At 48.7% G+C, this 11,892-nt stretch overlaps 1 long non-coding RNA gene across 1 annotated transcript; it reads left to right on the top strand.

Moving 5' to 3' along the window:
- The first annotated feature begins 9,296 nt into the window (after positions 1-9,296).
- Positions 9,297-11,106, top strand: Gm34337. Its single transcript, XR_384301.4, has 3 exons — positions 9,297-9,482; positions 9,594-9,752; positions 10,618-11,106. It is a non-coding gene; the product is annotated as a predicted gene, 34337 (long non-coding RNA).
- The last annotated feature ends 786 nt before the right edge of the window (positions 11,107-11,892 follow it).

The following is an 11,892-nucleotide window of genomic DNA, read 5'->3' as shown; positions in this document are numbered from 1 at the left end:
AATCTCAGTTAAGATAATGTCTCCATAAGATCAGGCTGTAGGCAGACAAGCCTGAAAGGCATTTTCATAATTAGCGGTTAGTGGGGGAGGGCACGGCTCATTATGGGTGGTGCCATAGAGGTGGTCCTGGATTCCATAAAAAAAATGTCGGGCTGAGGGCTGGAGAGATGGCTCAGAAGTTAAGGCTGCTCTTCTAGAGGTCCTGAGTTCAAGTCCCAGAAACCACATGGTAGCTCACAACCATCTGTAATGGGATCCGATGCCCTCTTCTGGTGTGTCTGAAGACAGTGACTGTGCTCATATACATAAATTAAATAAATAAATCTTTTTTTTAATGGAGAAGGAAAGAAAGGAAAGAAGGAAGGAAGGAAGGAAGGAAGGGAGGGAGGGAGGGAGGGAGGGAGGAAGGAAGGAAGGAAGGAAGGAAGGAAGGAAGGAAGGAAGGAAGGAAGGGAGAAATCTGGCTGAGCAAGCCATAAAAAGCAAGCCAGTAAGCAGCACTCTTCCATAGCCTCTGCCTCTGCATCTGCCTCTGGGCTCCTGCCTGCATGAGTTCCCGCCCTCACTGCTTCCGATGAGCCATTATATGGAACACTGAGTGAAATAAACCTCTTCTTCCCCAAGTTGCTTTTGGTTGGACTGTTTCATCTCAGCAATAGTGATCCCAACTAAGACCCCATAGAAACACACCTCTGGGTATCGCTGTGAGAATGTTTCCAGAGAGGTTTAGCTGTGAATGTTACTGGAGGTGGCCAGCAACATCCCATTGGCTAGACCCTTACACTGAATAAAAAGAGAGATGAGCAGAGTACCAGCATTCATTTCTCTCGAGTTCCTGACTGTGGATGTGACTGTGATGTGAGCAGCTGCTTCCTTCTCCCGCTGCCCTGCCTCTCCTGCCGTGGTAGACTGTGTCCCCTCAAACTATAACAGACACAAACCCTTCCTCCCCTAACTTGCCCCTTTTCAGCTGTTTTGTCCTATCAACGAGAAAAGTAACTAGTACCCTGCGATAGACGTGCCATCCAGCACAATGCCTGGCTCTGAAAGTCAAGAGCACACTTAGAGCACAATGCTTGGTAGGCATGGTGGCTCACATCTTTAATCCCAGGACTCAGAAGGCACAGGCAGGCAGACCTCTGAGTTCGAGGCCAGCCTGGTCTACAAATTGAATTCCAGGAAAGCCAGGGCGACACAGAGAAATTCTGTCTCGAAAAGCCAAAAACCAAAACCAACACACACCACAAACGATCTGTGGATGTCAGGCAAGTCCCTCCATTATCACAGAACCTCAGCCTCAGACATGTCATCTGCAAGATGGGGATGTGGGGTGTGTGTGTGTGTGTATGTATGTGTTTGTGTGTGTGTTTGTGTGTGTGTATGTATGTGTGTGTATGTGTGTGTGTGTGTTTGTGTGTGTGTATGTATGTGTGTGTATGTGTGTGTATATGTGTATATGTGTGTGTGTGTGTGATATGTGTGTGATGTGTGTGTGTGTGTGTGTGTGTGTGTGTGTGTGTGTGTGTGTGATGGGATACCTCATGGAGTGTGTCCATAGGATGTGCACTCCTAGGTAGAAACAGTCAGGGACTCTGTACCTGCCCAACCAGGATTCCCCCACCATGAACTAGAAGACAGAGCCACTTGGGAGGAGACGTTGCAGGTTAGAGAAAGATTCAGGGAGAGGATGCTGTGGAGCCAGCAGCCGACTCTGGGTATCATGTGTGTGGGCTGTCTCCCATGGGTGCATGGAGGCTGGCAAGGGGGTGAAGGAGACAGGTGCTGTGAAATCCCTGCCTCAGCCTGGGGAGCAAAACAGGAAGCACAAGGGCCAAGCAGTTGGGAGCACTGGCAAGAGAAGGCTGACACGATGCCCTGGTTGGAAGGTCCGGAGGAGGAGGCGGCAGCGGCGAGCCATAGGAGCCAATGCCATGGGAAAATCCAAGAAGCTGGGATCAGGATGAGGTCAAGGGACTGGCCAGCCGGAGGCGTGAGAGGCCTGGCAGGCTTGGAAGCTGTGGTCAGGGAGTGGGATCTCAGAGAAGAGTTGGAAATCTCTGGTGATGACAGGGCCAGGCAGCGGGCAGCCACAGTGCAGTGGAGGTGAAGGTCAGGCAGGGAGGTGTGGGAAGGGTGCACAGATCTGCAGCCCCCTCTGCAGGCCTTAGGGAGGGCAGGGTGACTCACAGATGGCTTCTCACCCTCCCTCTGTCCTTTGATGTCCTGCTGTCTTACTGATGAGTAAACCATGTTTTTCACTACAAGACCTTTCTCAAACACAACTTATTTTTATACTGGGCCCGTTCCTTTCTAACCTTCTCATTCATCTACTTCCCAATGCCCATTTTTCATTTTTTGTTTTTTGGGTTTTTTTTTTTTGTTGTTGTTGTTGTTGTTTTTCGAGACAGGGTTTCTCTGTGTAGCCCTGGCTGTCCTGGAACTCACTTTGTAGACCAGGCTGGCTTCGAACTCAGAAATCCGCCTGCCTCTACCGCCCGAGTGCTGAGATTAAAGGCGTGCGCCACCATGCCTGGCAGCCAATGGCCAATTTTTATGTCACTCACTCTTCTTTGCTGGCCTTGCTCCCACCATCTGGTCAATCATGAATTCTAGTGAATTATTTTGCCCATAACAGTATCTTCTTTCTCCTTCCCACCCACCTCCAGTGCCTATGCACACTGGTTCAGTGCTCACCACTGAACTGGCTCCAGCCTATGTCCACGCCATTCCTAAACATTCAAAGGGGAAATCTGCCTCCAGGAAGTGACATCACACACCTAACCAGAGAAGGTAAAGAAACATTTGATTGACAGAAGTCACCCGAACAGGCTGGCAGGACCCCTCAGAGCAAACAGAAGCACACAGTTCTGCAGTCACACACAAATGGTTTCCAGCCTGGCTCTGCCACTCATAGAGGGTAGGGTGGGGAGGGGTAGGGAGCCTGGGAAAGTCATATCTCTCAGCATCAATTAAGCAAAGAAAACAGTACCTAATGGGTCATTAGCAATACTGGTTGAAATTAGCCATTGTTACTATGCCTGGCATACAATACAGCAGATGCTATAGCCATTCTTATCTGTAAGAGATGTACCATGCCCCCCCCCAGCAAATGTTTGAGGCCACAATCAGTACCAACCCTCCATTCCATACTATCCTTCTATATGTGTGTGTCTATCTACATATATAATATACATGTACCTTTGATAAAGCTTATAATACGGTAAGGAATTACCAACAATAAAATTTTTTTAAAAAATCAAGTATGATGGCATGTGCCTGTAATACCAGTACTGAGGATGCGGAGGCAGGAGGATTGCCACAGTGTGAGTCCAGTGTATCTATGTAGTGAGTTCCACAATAACCAGAACTATGCAGCAAGGCCCTGCTTTGACAAAAAAAAAAAAAGAAAAAAAAAAAAAAAGAACAAATTACAACAATTTGCTATAATAAAATTATGTAATTATGAACTTTCTCACAAAATATGTTATTATACTATATCAATCTACATACAGTTGCTATGCTGTGAGATGATACAATGCCTATATCAGAAGACAGAGTGACAATGACTTAGGCATTAGCATGGTGCTGGACCATATCTACAGGCTACTCTAACAGGCATTGTGAAAGGGAAGGGGCTGCTAGGATAACAGAGAAGCCTTCTGAGGAACTAAGGGAAAGGTAACACATAGAGTGTGGATACATTGTATACCATACAGCACAGATACACTGTATACCATACAGCACAGATACACTGTATACCATACAGCACAGATACACTGTATACCATACAGCACAGATACACTGTATACCAGGATGATTCCCTTAGCAGGCTGCCCAGAGTTGAGTGGTAACAAGTCATCACGCTATTTGACATGTTGTGCAATTTAAAACTCAGTAATTGTTTGTTTCTGGAATTCTCCACTTAATACTTTCAGGCCCTTGACTTTGGGCCAATGAAACCTCAGAAGGCAACACTGAGCATCCCTGCTTGCTCTGCTCTAGTCAAATAGGTCCCCACCGAGCCTTCCCCACAGGGCAACAGGTGGGGGAGGAGGCTCTGAGCTGGAGCCAAACCAGTCTTGAGTTGTTCCTGGGACTCAGTTTCTCACTTGTCAAATGGTACTGACATCTGCTTTGCCTGCTACAAGGCTGTCGGGAGAAGAAATAAACTACTTCTTCCTCTTCTTCTTCTTCTTCTTCCTCTTCTTCTTCTTCTTCCTCTTCTTCTTCTTCTTCTTCTTCTTCTTCTTCTTCTTCTTCTTCTTCTTCTTCTTCTTCTTCTTCTGTTTTTCAAGACAGGGTTTCTCTCTATAGCCCTGGCTGTCCTGAAACTCACTTTGTAGACCAGGCTGGCCTCGAACTCAGAAATCCGCCTGCCTCTGCCTCCGGTGTGCTGGGATTAAAGGTGTGCGCCACCACCGTCCGGCAGAAATAAACTTCTTAAAAGGCTCCATGGATGAGGAGATTCACTCTTGGGGAAAGTTAATATACACCATCTCTTTCTCTTTCCCTACAATTTCCACGATAACCAGTGTGATTTCCTCTTTGTCTCCTTCTCCCTCCTCCCCTATCCTTCCTTATCTCTCTTTTCTCCATCCCTCCCTACTCCTTCTCCTTCTCTTCCCCCTCATCTTCCCCCTCCTCTTCCTCTCCTCTTTCCCCTCCTCTCCCTCCTCTCCCTCCTCCTCCTCTTCCTCCTCCTCCTCTTCCTCCTCCTCCTCTTCCTCCTCTTCCTCCTCTTCCTTCTCCTCCTCTTCCTCTTTCTTCTCCTCCTCTCCCTCCTCCTCTTCTCCTTCCTAAGACAGATTCTCATTATGCAGCCCAAGCAGTCTGGAACTTGGGGTCCCCTGCCTCTGGGATTACAGATATGCACCACCCTGTCTGTCTGTCCCAGCTTCTTACAACAAATATCCTGCCCACGTGGAACCTCCAAGCTGGGCTCGAGGAGCAAACTCTCCCTCAGAGGCTGCCTCACTCCTGCCATTCAGCCCATCCAAGTGGCTGAGCAGGGCCCCACCTTCAAGCACTGGCATCTTTGCCTGGAGCACTGCCCAATCCTGTGTCCCAGGCACATCCCTGACAGGCCCTGTCTGGCTTTAAGAGGTACAGATGGACAGTGGTCAGTGTCCCCCTCAGTGGGAGGGGGAGGGGCAGACACGTTCTGTGACGTGTTTGCCATGAGGCTAGTGTTTCATATGTTAGCCACTGTCATTACCACAGGTTTCCCCACCCCACTGCCACCAACTACATGGTCATCTCTGTCCTCTGCCACCTTAGGAGAGTGACATGACTCAGTGGCCTTGTCTAGACTCCCCCAAGGATGAACGCCAGCCCAGAATGACTATCCCCATCTTCGGGTGCTTTCCAACTTGGTTTTTCATTGTTTCTCTTTTCACACGCATAGCCAACACCACACAGACAGCACCCCAGATAAACAATGTTAAGTAATTGATGGGTTGCCCCTCCTCGTCCCCCCTTGAGACTTCTGGGAGAGATGTTTGTACATGACCCGGGATGAACGGAAGCAGACTGGATGGGGAGGGGATTGGAGTCCCCAGCTACTCCCCTAGAGCCAAGAGGCCTTTGCTCCACACTGGCGTCTCTTGTCTCTGCCTCCAAGCGACAGTGCACGCCTTGCCCTGCACCAGAGTGTCCTGTGTCTTTCCCCTGTGCCCCGACAAAGCCTGTGCCACGACAAAGCCTGTGCCACAGTGTAAATCGACACTGCCCCCCAGCCTCTCCAGGCAGCTCCTGCACCCAGTCTGACTTTATCATCTTGGGCATTACAACACCTTGTTTCTTTTATGGTCACAGCCACTCTAGTTTTGAATATTTTCTTATCTCTGTCATCTGTTTACTTTGCTCTGTTCAATGACATTTAGCCAAAACATTTTGCACTCTGCTGTCTTCAGGGAATACAGAGGTTGCAGAGACTCGGGGTGTCAACCTAGAAGGCATGACAGACCAAGGCAGGCAGGCAGAGGTGGTTGGCAGGTACCACACCTGGAGATCAGGAGCTGAGACACTTTTTTTTTCCCTGTGGCAGGGACACAAGGAGGCCACAAGAGCCCAGAGCAGCACCAGGCCTCCTCTTCTGTCTCAGAGGCTCAGAGTGGGTCCTTTCTAAGGAATGCTAGGTGTTTTCTACCTCGGAGGTAGCATCATTGTAAAGTGAACATGTTACAGGGAAAGGGGTCCCCCAAAGAAGGGAAAACCTGCTGGGGAGACCAAGCAGGGAAGACAGACAGAAGCATGACTGTCTGCAATGGAGAATTCCGAAATGTGCTGGAGGCAGCTCAAAATAAAAATAAAAATAAAAATAAACTACCAATCTGAAGAAAGCTACACACTGCCCGGAGCACAACAAGCAGCCATTGGAGGCCACAGAGTGCCACCTGGTGGCCATCAGGGGAAATGCTTTGTGTAGGTCTCTGGGTCCACGTCAAGTCCCAGACACTGGTTGGAAGTCTCTAGGGTCCATCGAGAAGTGGAGAGAGAGGGGGCGGGGAGGTGGAGGGGAGGGAGAAGGGGAGAGGAGGGGGAGGGGGAGAGGGAGAGGGAGAGGGAGTTCTGCCCCATAATTCTCTGTGGATTTTCTCCCTCTGCCAGCCCCCAGACCACCACCACACACACCCCTTTCTCTACTCCTAGCAGAGATTCACAGCCATCCGAAAGCCCAGCTCTCAGCTCCGGATTGTGCTGGCGGTAGTGCTCACAGAGAAAAGATTCTAGTTCGAGCTAACCACAAAAGTCTGGGCTAGGAATGTCTCCCTGCTCCTTCTCAAAGTCGGCTTCTCTTCTGTGGTATCCCGTTTGTTTTTGCGCCGACTTCTGTTTTTCATGCAGCCCCTAAGAAGGGCTTTCTCATTCCTTGGCAAACACGGCTAAGTGTCCCTGCCTCCTCATTCTTTAGGGTGGGATCTCTAAACCAGGCCAATTTTACCCTGGACAACCCTTGACAATGTCTGAAGAAGACCTTCTGGGCCGTCACACCTGGTGGAGGGAAGCCGCTGCTGACCCCTAGTGAGAAGAAGCAGGTGATTCAATGTCAAGGCCCACACACCAGCCGTGCCAAGGTCACCAGGGAGAATCCTAGCTGTCTCAGGAACCAGGACCCTTCTAGAAATCTGCTTCCTTAGTCTGTTATAGGACCACAGTACCATATCTGTCTACCTACAGCTCTGACTGCAGTTTTGACTCAGCAGCTACCTGGCTATCCTGGGCTTCTTACGGTCAATCCATCCTCCCTCGGTGTTTCTGGGCAAAGAACTTGGGTCCAGTTAAGAGACACACATCACACCGCAAAACCAGTATCATCCTTTACACGTACACATTTGTATTGAGCGGATTTGATTTTAAACGATGATTATTATATAACGTTCCCCCCCAGCTATCCCTTTTAACAAAGAAACGGTAAAGGCTTGCTAAAGCCCCGAGTAGCAGGCAGAACAAAGAGAAAAATACTCTTGTCAAGTCAAATATGAAAGGCCTAGCGCCCCTAATTATATCTTGGAAGGGATGCTTTGTCCTGGTGACACTCGGGCTGGCTTTGGGCCAGCTCAGGTTTCCCCCTTGAAGATTTTTAGGAAGTTTCATGATATGGAGACATTGTTGAAAAAAAACCCAACTGCTTAACTTCTGCTGAGCAATCTGCTGCAGAGATCAAACCGGCTCCTGCCACTTAGGCGGCTGAGAGCACCACTGGTTATCTCTGGCAAAACGAGCTTGCAATTTTAACCCCGGGCTGCTCAGAGAAGTCAGGCCACTCTGCCTGCTTTCCACCGGCTTTTTGTGTGTGATGTTTCCAAAGGGTCCCCAAGGAAGCTTGCTTCAGAGGTATGGACTGATTCCTGATAGCCGTCGTTCTGCATTCACATTGATTATTAAAGGAGTGAAAAATATTGTTTTTTTTCTTTTGTTACAAAGAAAGTGGTAAGAAAGGCAGCTCCCTCCCTCCCTCTTTCTATCTCTCCCTTATTCCCCCCTCTCTTCCTTCCCTCCTGCCACCTCTCTCTCTTCTGTCTGTGTGTGTCTGTCTGTCTGTCTGTCTGTCTCTTTCTCTCTCAGACAGAACCTTGCACCATACACTCTGCCACCAAGCTATATCCCCACCCCCAATTCAGTTCCAGACACAAAACTCTGAAGCAGCCCATGGGTTACTCTTGTCCTGTTGTAATTTCAAAATTTTAGTTTTTTATTTTGCTTTGTTTTGTAAGACAGGGTCTTACACAGCCCAGGTGGGCCTTGAAATCCCTTCGCAGTAGAGAGCAGCCCTGCCCTCCTGATCTTTCTATCTCTACCTTTCAAGTGCTGGGATAATAGTGTGCAGTATCACACCTTGGTCTCTACAGTGATGGGCTGGGGCCCAGAGTTCCCCACAGGCAGTAAAAGAGCTCCATCCACAGGCAAAGCATTTGACAACTTCAAAAGTTAATGGAAGTCATCTGACTGTCGCACAACACCCCAAGCCCCCGTGCCTCGTTCATTTGCTAAGGAAACGTTTGTATGTGGGGTCAAGGCGGTGGAGTCGACTGCCTGTTTCTGTGCAAAGTGTTCATTCCTGGGAAAGGAGTGTCTGGTGACTAGGAGTATATTATAAATCACATTTCTACTGAGACTGACAAAGCCCAAGCAAGAACCCTTGCCTTAGGGAACCTGTTCCGTGTGTCAGTTAGAATTCAGTCCCGCTAAAATGGGAACGAGCCCGTTCATGTCATGGGAGGCCTGGTTCCAGAGGGAAGGAAGGGCCTTCTCAGGAACCATCCGGGCAGACTCTGGGGTGACGCTGGGCAGTATGCAGACACCTCGAGATGGCCCCTGACCCTTTGTCATGCAGCCATTCCGTGTCTTTCTCAGGCCTGATGTGGAGATGCAGGGCTGCCATTGTGGCTCAGATTCACAACCAGGCTTGGCATCCGTTCCTTCGGGGAACAGGATTTTGGAATCATTGCACATGAGACAGAGAAGGAGCAGGGGCCAAGCTCAACCCCTGACCTCCACAATCCCGAGCCGTGCACTGAGTCCAGACAGGCTGTCTACTTGGGCACGAGTGAGTTTTCATTCTGCACCCTAGGACTCGATGATCCTGAAATGTCTACAGTTTTGAGAAGGTTCCTGCTGCAGTTCGCTGAAGGGCTAAGGAAGCAGCAGCTAGAAAGGAGACTATAAGTCTTAAAAATGTCATACTTTGGACCTAGGCCCCAAAATGCTGTGGTCCCTCTTTGCTGAGTCACGTGATCTCTACCCCAAGCCAAAAGGGAGCCCAGCCCTCTAGCCCTGTCCTTGTTAGGGCCCCAGTGACTGCTGGGCTATGTAGCTACCATGAAACGGTCGCCCTGACCCTTGACCAAATGCTTCGGCTCTCATCCGAAGGCCACAGCATCAGAAACCTTCACACCAAGTATGCTGGGTCCCACCCTGGACCTTTCCAGTTGTAGTCTCTGGGAGATGAGGCTAGCTTCTGCATCCAGCTGTTTTCCCAGGTGACCTGAGGAACACAGGGCAAGCAGCAGGAGGAGGGACTTCCTGAAAGTGTCTCCCTCTCCTGTAGCACCTTCCAGCAAGTAAGGAATGGGCTTTGTCACCCCACACAGGTTTCCTTCCTTCCCTGATGGCTACATGCTGGGCAAGCATCAACCTGACAACCCCCATCTCAGCAAGCTCACCCTGAGAGGGAACACAGTGGTTTCAATAATTCGTCCTGCTTGACAGACTGAGGGGAACACTGGATGGAGCCTAGAAGCCTTCCTCATGTGAGTGAGTTTCTATGGAGGCCCAGAAGACGTGCATCTGGAAGGGGGGCCAAAAACAAAAAGGTGGATGGGTGAATTGCCAACAGTTTCACTGGCTTCTGCTCTGCTTGATGTTGTGACACTAGTCATGGGTGCGACACTTTCAAGCAGCCGGGCAGGTAGGTGATAAGACCACGTGTAGAGGAGGAAGCCAGGGAACAGTGAAGTGAAGCAACCAGCTCAGGCCATACAGCAAGACAGACAGAGCTCCAGGTAGTTTTGACCAGCCCTCTTCATTACTCCAACTTGCTCCTCACTGGAGAAAAACCTAGGTGCCGTGATCATGGGTATGTTTTGGGTTTCATGGAAGAAGGCAGGTATGAGAAATGAGGCGTGTGAGGGTAGGGTGGTCTGGATCCAAGAGAGCCAGATGGAAGGGGAGGAGGTCCAACTGACCCAATGCTTGCTTCTCCATCACTGCCTATCTCTGCTGTGATCACCAGAGAAGAAAATGCCAACGCCTTGCAGCCTCCTGGTCTGGAATAACAGAAAGCTGGATACTTCTGGCTGTCACAACAGTTGGCTTCTGGGGAAGGGCCAGTCTCATCCCACATTGTCTGGGGACATGCAGAGATTCATGGTGGCTGGCAGCCCTTAAAGCCATCTTGATGCCCTAACGGCACCTGAAGCTGGCACCTCTCACTAGCTCCTCATAGGCCTCCTACACTGTTGCTATGACTCTAATCACGGGGAAAGACTCCTTTGAAACAGACATGCTCGTGGGCCGGCCCACGGGGCTTGCCTCCTATTCAAGCCTGTTTGTCGAACGTGAAGGAGTTTTATGTTTAATTCAAACTGTTTCTAATGCATTTTCTGTCCTCTACAGAAACCACAGCCGTCAATTAAAAAATGAAAAAAAAAAAAAAAAAAAAAAAAGCAAGCAAGAAAACCTGTGAAGCACACTTCTCTGGCCTGACTTACCATTTTCTTTGATCCATTAAAGATCCAAAAGCAAGCCCTTCTTCATCTCTGGAGTGCGAGGCAAGGAGGGAATAATTATCCATAAAGTGGTCTTCCAAGTGTTTGTTTTGTGATGAAAGAAAACTTTTGAGAGCCTGGAAGAAAGACAGAATATGTGAGTCTCTCCAGACGCCATCAGTAATAATATTAATGAATTAATGATTTACCCGAGTCTTATATGTCTATTTGCTTTGCTGCTCATAAGCATACATCGTTTCCATAGTAACCTTGACATCAGACCAAACTCCATCGCTCTGGGAACCAAAGGGCAGCTCTCAAGGAAAAGCATACAGTCTCGCTTGCTCTTTTCAGTGTTTGCCAATGGGAAAATGATAAATTGATATGTTCTAAAGGAGCCGTTTGTCTTTTTTCCCTTCCTTCCCATTACCACTGAGGCGTGACATTTGAAACGCCTACTGTATCAACATCTAATTCCTTCGCCTTCCTTCTCAATGTGCCTTTAGTCTTAGCCAAACACCACCATTCTCGCCGATGCTTTCATTTATTTATATATGTGTGTTTGCACACGCGCACACACCATCAGCTTCTTACCAACAAACAAAAATGTTGACTTATTTCCTTATCTGCTTTAAAAACTCCAGTAATCCCATTGCTCATGAACAGGGCTGTGTACTGCAGCCTTCATAAACGCTCTGACTGCTGGGTAATGATGATGGAAACCTCTGGATACACTGAGTTTTAAAAGGTCAAATATTCACAAAAGCTTAAATGTCAGTGAGTTTAAATTTCCTTACTACAAACACTTATAGAAGAATCTGGCCAGACAGAATCATATAGATATTTAGGAAAAGAATAAATACAGACGAAGACTCAGACCCAGCACGCATCCTTTCCTTGAGTTGCTGTAGGTTGTGAAAATATTCTTGTAGGCTGGAGAGATTGCCCAGTGGTTAAAAGCACTTTTCTGCTTTTGGAGAGGACCTAGGTTCAGTTCCAGCACCTGCATGGCTGCTCACAGTTGTCTGTAACTCCACTTCCAAGAGAGCAAGTGCTCTCTTGTGGCTCCTGTGGGTACCAAGCATACACATGGTATATGATTGGTACCCATGAAGACTAGAAGAGAGCATAGGATCTCCTGGAGCTAGTTACAAATGGTTGCAAGCTGTAAACTGAACCCAGG

This window comes from Mus musculus, chromosome 15, assembly GCF_000001635.26.
Source record: "Mus musculus strain C57BL/6J chromosome 15, GRCm38.p6 C57BL/6J".
Taxonomy (NCBI): Eukaryota; Metazoa; Chordata; class Mammalia; order Rodentia; family Muridae; genus Mus; species Mus musculus.
The sequence above is the reverse complement of the archived record's forward strand: the minus strand, read 5'-3'. Positions and strand labels throughout refer to the sequence as shown.